This window comes from Bos indicus x Bos taurus, chromosome 16 (assembly GCF_003369695.1).
Source record: "Bos indicus x Bos taurus breed Angus x Brahman F1 hybrid chromosome 16, Bos_hybrid_MaternalHap_v2.0, whole genome shotgun sequence".
NCBI classification, from domain to species: Eukaryota; Metazoa; Chordata; class Mammalia; order Artiodactyla; family Bovidae; genus Bos; species Bos indicus x Bos taurus.
In genome coordinates, this window is record NC_040091.1 from 10752351 (window position 1) to 10759157 (window position 6807).

The 6807-nt window shown below is 39.1% G+C and overlaps 1 pseudogene; it reads left to right on the forward strand.

Moving 5' to 3' along the window:
* Nucleotides 1-6078: 6078 nt before the first annotated feature.
* Nucleotides 6079-6234, forward strand: LOC113907105 (annotated as a pseudogene).
* The last annotated feature ends 573 nt before the right edge of the window (nt 6235-6807 follow it).

The following is a 6807-nucleotide window of genomic DNA, read 5'->3' on the forward strand; positions in this document are numbered from 1 at the left end:
TTTTTTTTAACCTGATAATTTCACTTTTAAAGTGTTTATTAAATACAGAAAGTCAAATTTTGCTTATCTCTGGACCTCCTTCATGTATGTCAGGTTTTTGTTGGGATCATTTAAAGTCTCAAGCGTTCATAGGCTCAATGCAAGGAAAAGGTTGCATAGATTTGGACTGGTTTCCATCCATTGGTTCCCACTTAAGAAATAGTTCAGCTGAAGGTCAGTTAAAAGTGTGAAAAGAAGCTGTAAAATGAAGTGCTCCACAGTTCACAGGTCAACAGTTTTCAGTGTCTGAATGATTGACCTCCACTCACCAACAAAAATTGCCCATAAAATACATAATATAAATGACATAAGAGTGAGAAAAACCCTATTAAGTGATGCAGAAGTAAGGACATACTAAATTAAAGGAAGAAATCTGAAGATCTTTTCTATTACCCAAATTAGTCTTCTGGTGAAGAATAGAAAATTGCGTAAAAACTCAGTTTGGAAGTAGTCTATAGTTTCACGGTATTTTTTTTTCTCTATTTAAGTTTATACCTAAATACCTAAAGTCTTATATTCATCCAAACAAGGCTGTATTTTCTTAAAAATCTTCAGTACCCACCTTCATTGCTAATTCCTCTGATCTGTTATCAGTTGGCATCTTGTTAAACCTTCTGAAATATTTCAATCCTCCGACCACATTCTGCATGTTATTTTTTTTTTCTTTCACACTGTTATTCTAGAAATCTTTTCTCAATTGTTTTGCCTAATAATGCACTGCTCTTCTTTCTGCAACTATTAATTATAAGCCAACTTTATGGCTCTTCTCTTGCTGCCAGATTAAAAAATAATAAGGGGAGAAAAGAAAAAGAAACCTCTAGGCACGATTTTCAGCTCTTTTTTTCTTGATTTACTTGGTCACTTAGACTATTTAAATCACAGGACAGTTTTGCAGACCAACTCTCTGACATGACTCTTAATTCTTCAATCCTTAACACACAAAGCACTCCGCTAAATCTCTTTCTGTGACTCCTTTTAGAGGAATTTGTGGTTCTCTCTTTCTAGCCTGTTCACTCTGATAGCTGTTCACTTTTCTATAACAAATTCTGCTCCTTCAAGACACAACATAATGCACATACTCTTTGACGGATTCTGCTACTTCATAGGAAAAAACTACTTCAGTTTATCTGTTCAGAGAGTATATAACTATGTTCAGCACCCACTGCCCTCAATTGTGATTTTTAATTTTTTTTAATGTTTCTACCATATTACATGGTAAACAGAGAGAAGAACCCGAGTCTTATCATCTTTATCTTTGCCATTGGGTTTAGCCTTACTCTTTCAACACAGAGAGCCCTTAGTAAATGCTAGTTGTTTTTCTTTGACAATTGCATTTTAAATCTCCCTAAAACATTATGAGAAACAACAAATAAACTGCCATGATGTTAGTGTCTTTAAACAGGGAAGTGCAAGAATAAATTCACTTTACATTTTTTTCCTCTTAAGAAAATATATCTAATTTTAGGCTTTCATTGTGAGATCTATATTTAGTGTTTTCTCTGGGACTAGATGCTCTCCCTGTAAAACCATCAGCTTTTTCTGAAGAGTGTAAATGAAAATTGGTAGGGTTTTTTTTTTTTTTTGGCAATATGAATGCATTTTTAAACATATTAAAATAACAGGCTTATATTGAAGATATATCATAAATCTTAATATTCTCAAATATGTGCTTGGTATATTGGATTTTTTGTATGTTGTTTAATTAGAGCATGAACAAACTTTTATTTTTAATACACATATTTTATACATATTCTTTCAGTACTACTCCAAAGACTCATCATCTTTTTTTTTTTTTTCTTTTTTTTCCTGAACCCTCCTCCCTCCCCCCTCCCCATACCATCCCCCTGGGCATTCCCATCATGAGAAAAGACTCATCATCTTTTCCAGAAATTTTCCTATTTTAATTGCTTGTCTTCTGTTTCTTAACCTTTGGTTGTTTTTTCAACTTTGAAAGCATAGAGGTGCAGGATAATTAGCTGGAAGTTCAGTTCAGTTCAGTTGCTTAGTCGTGTCTGACTGCAACCCCATGGACTGCAGCATGCCACACTTCCATGTCCATCACCAACTCCAGGAGCTAATTAAAACTTATGTCCATTGAGTCTGTGATGCCAATTCAACCATCTCATCCTCTGTCGTCCCCTTCTCCTCCTGCCTTCAATCTTTCCCAGCATAAGGGTCTTTTCAAATGAGTCACCTCTTCACATCATGTGGCCAAAGTATTGGAGTTTCAGCTTCAGCATCAGTACTTCCAATGAATATTCAGGACTGATTTCCTTAAGGATGGACTCGTTGGATCTCCTTGCTGTCCAAGGGACTCTCAAGAGTCTTCTCCAACACCACAGTTCAACAGCATCAATTCTTTGGCACTCAGCTTTCTTTATAGCCCAACTCTCACATCCATACATGACTACTGGAAAAATCATAGCCTTGACTATATGGGCCTTTGTTGGCAAAGCAATGTCTCTGCTTTATAACATGTTGTCTAATTTGGTCATAGCTTTTCTTCCAAAGAGCAAACATCTTTTAATTTCATCGCTGCACTTACCATCTGCAGTGATTATGGAACCTGAGGAAATAGTCTCTCACTGTTTCCATTGTTTCCCCATCTATTTGCCATGAAGTGATGGACCAGATGCCATGATCTTAGTTTTCTGTATGTTGAATATTAGGCCAGCTTTTTCACTCTCCTCTTTCACTTTCATCAAGAGGCTCTATAGTTCTTCACCTTCTGTCATAAGGGTGGTATCACCTGCATGTCTGAGGTTATTGATATTTCTCCCAGCAGTCTTGATTTCAGCTTGTACTTCATCCAGCCAGCATTTTGCATGATGTGTTCTGCATTTAAGTTAAATAAGCAGGGTGACAATATACAGCCTTTATGTACACTTTTCCCTATTTGGAACTAGTATGTTGTTCTGTGTCCATTTATAACTGTTGCTTCTTAACCTGCATACAGATTTCTCAGGAGGCAAGGAAGGCAATCTGGTATTCCCATCTCTTTAAGAATTTTCATCAGTTTGTTGTGATCCATGCAGGAAAAAGTTTTGGCTAGTCAATAAAGCAGAAGTAGATGTTTTTCTGGAACTATTTTGCTTTTTCTGTAATGCAAAAATTTTTGGCACCTTGATCTCCGGTTCCTCTGCCTTTTCGAAATCCAGCTTGAAAATTGGAAGTGCATGGTTCAAGTAATGTTGAACTCCAGTTTGGATAATTTTGAGCATTACTTTGCTAGCCTGTGAGAATAGTGCAATTGTAAGGTAGTTTGAACATTCTTTGGCATTGCTTTCTCAAGGACTGGAATGAAAACTGACCTTTTCCAGCCATGTGGCCACTGCTGAGATTTCTAAATTTGCTGGCATATTGAGTGCAGCATTTTCACAGCATTATCTTTTTGGATTTGAAATAGTTAAACTGGAATTCCATCACCTCCACTAGCTTTGTTTGTAGTGATGCTTCCTAAGGCCCACTTGACTTCACATTCCAGGACATCTGGCTCTGGGTGAGTGATCACACCGTCTTGGTTATCTGGGTCATAAAATTGTTTTTGAATAGTTCTTCTCTGTATCCTTGCCTCCTTTCCTTAATATCTTTTTCTTCTGTTACATCCATAGAGTTTCTGTCCTTTATTGTGCCCATCTTTGCATGCAATGTTCCCTTGGTATCTCTAATTTTCTTCAGGTAATCTCTAGTCTGTCCCATTCTATTGTTTTCCTCTATTTCTTTGCACTGATCACTGAGGAAGGCTTTCTTATCTCTCCTTGCTATTCTTTGTAATTCTGCATTTAAATGGGTATAGCTTTCCTTTTCTCCTTTGCCTTTAGCTTCTCTTCTTTTCTCAGCTATTTCTAAGGCCTCCTCAGACAACCATTTTGGGTTTATCCATTTCTTTCTCTTGGGGATGGTCTTGATCACTGCCTCCTGTACAATGTCATGAACCTCCATCCACAGTTCTTCAGGTACTCTATCAGATCTAATCCCTTAAATCTATTTGTTAATTCCACTGTATAATTTTAATGGATTTGATTTAGGTCATATATGAATGGTCTAGTTTTTTCCCCTACTTTCTTCAATTTAAGTCTGAATTTGACAATAAGGAGTTCATGATCTGAGTCACAGTCAGCTCCTGATCTTGTTTTCACAGACTGTATAGAGCTTCTCCATCTTTGGCTGCAAAGAATATAATCAATCTGATTTTGGTATTGATCATCTCATCATGTCCATGTGTACAGTCTTCTCTTGTGTTGTAGGAAGAGAGTATTTGCTATGACCAGTGCGTTCTCCTAGCAAAACTCTGTTAGCCTTTGCCCTGTTTCATTTTGTACTTCAAGGCCAAATTTGCATGTTACCAGGAATCTCTTGACTTCCAACTTTTGCATTCTAGTCCCCTATAATGAAAAGGATGCCTTTTTTTAGGTGTTAGTTCTAGAAGGTCTTGTAGATCTTCATAGAACCATTCAACTTCAGCTTCTTCCACATTACTGTTTGGGGCATAGCCTTGGATTACTGTGATATTGAATAGTTTGCCTTGGAAATGAATAGAGATCATCCTGTCATTTTTGAGATTGCATCCAAGTACTTCATTTTGGACTCTTGTTGACTATGATGGCTACTCCATTTCCTCTAAGGGATTCTTGCCCACAGTAGTAGATATAATGGTCATCTGAGTTAAATTCACCCGTTCCAGTCCATTTTAGTTTGCTGACTCCTAAAATGTTGATGTTCACTCTTGCCATCTTCTGTTTCACCACTTCCAGTTTACCTTGATTCATGGACCTAACATTCCATGTTCCTTTGCAATAAATATCGCTCTTTACAGCATTGGACTTTACTTCCATCACCAGTCACATCCACTACTGGACATTGTTTTTGCTTTGGCTCTCTCTCTTTAGTCCTTTTGGGGTTATTTCTCCACTCTTCTCCAGTAGTATATTTGGCACCTACCGACATGGGGAGTTCATCTTTCATTGTCATATATTTTTGCATTTTCATAGTGTTCATAGGGTGCTCAAGGCAAGAAGAGTGAAGTGATTTTCCATTCCCTTCTCCAATGGACCACATTTTGTCATAACTCTCCACCATTACCCATCCATCTTGGGTGAACTTACATGGCATGGCTCATAGTTTCATTGAGTTAGACAAGGTTGTGGTCCATGTGATCAGATTGATTAGTTTTCTGCCATTGTGGTTTTCATTCTGTCTGCCCTATGAGTGATAAGGATAAGAAGCTTATGGAAGCTTCCTGATTGGAAAGACTGACTGTGGAAGAAACTTGGTCTTGTTCTGATGGGCAGGGCCATGCTCAATAAACCTTTAATCCAATTTTCTGTTGATGGGTGGGGTTATGTTCCCTCCCTGTTATTTGACCTGAGACCAAACAATGGGGAAGGTAATGAAGATAATGGAGACCTTCTTCAAAATGTCTTGTGCAAGTGCTGCCACACTCAGTGCCCCTGACCCTGCAGCAGGCCACCACTGACCCAAGCCTCCACCAGAGACTCCTGGACACTCACAGGACAGTCTGGATCAGTGCCTTGTGGGGTCACTGCTCCTTTCTCCTGGGTCCTGGTGCACACAGGCTTTTGTTTGTGCCATTAAGAGTCTGTTTCCCTGGTCTTTGTAAGTTCCTGTGGCTCTATGGTGGGATTAATGGTGACCTCTTCCAAAAGGGCTTATGCCACACCCAGGTCCGGGGCACCCAGAGCCCCTTCCCCTGAGACAGGCCACTGCTGACCTGTACCTCCACAGGAGACACTCAAACACTCAAAGGCAGGTCTGGCTCAGTCTCTGTGGGGTCTCCTGGTGTGTACAAGCTTTTCTTTGAGCCTCTGAGCATCTCTGGCAGGTATGGGGTTTGATTCTAAACATGATTTTGCTTCTCCTACCATATTTCTGGGGCTTCTCCTTTGCCCTTGGACATAGGGTATCTTTTTTTTTGGTGGGATACAACATTCTCCTGTCAGTGGTTGTTTGGCAGCAAGTTGTAATTTGGAGTTCTCACAGGAGATGAGTGCACATCCTGCTACTCCACCATCTTGTGAAATATTTTCTCAGCCTTCGGTTAAGATCAAGTGTAGTATCTGTTCTTATCAGTTTAATTAGGTGGAAAGCTGTCTATAAAATATCTTGATTGTTGAATAGAATTCCATGGGTCTGATTGATTTTCACAGGAGATCAATTTAAATATAAGCATGCTTTCTCAAAAGTATCATTTACTGACATCTAAATTCACCCAATTCAATAATTTTATTTAAAAATGAATCATATTGCATGTCTTTAAAGCTTATTTCATGGCAGTGGTTTTACCAAAATCAAAAAGACTAAAATGTGATTAGTTTGGTTATTTTTCTGTGATGTGGCTTTTATTCTGTCTGTTCTCTGATGGATGAGGACAAGAGGCTTATGGACGCATATTAATGGGAGGGACGGCTTGTGGGGAAAACTGGGTCTTGTTTTGACGGGTAAAGCCATGCTCAGTAAATCTTTAATCCAATGTTCTATTGATGAGTGTGGCTGTGTTTCCTCCCTGTAGTTTCAGTTCAGTTCAGTCGCTCAGTCGTGTCCGACTCTTTGCGACCCCATGAATCGCAGCACGCCAGGCCTCCCTGTCCATCACCAACTCCCAGAGTTCACTCAGACTCACGTCCATTGAGTCAGTGATACCATCCAGCCATCTCATCCTCTTCCTGTGTCCCCTTCTCTTCCTGCCCCCAATCCCTCCCAGCATTAGAGTCTTTTCCAATGAGTCAACTCTTTGCATGAGGTGGCCAA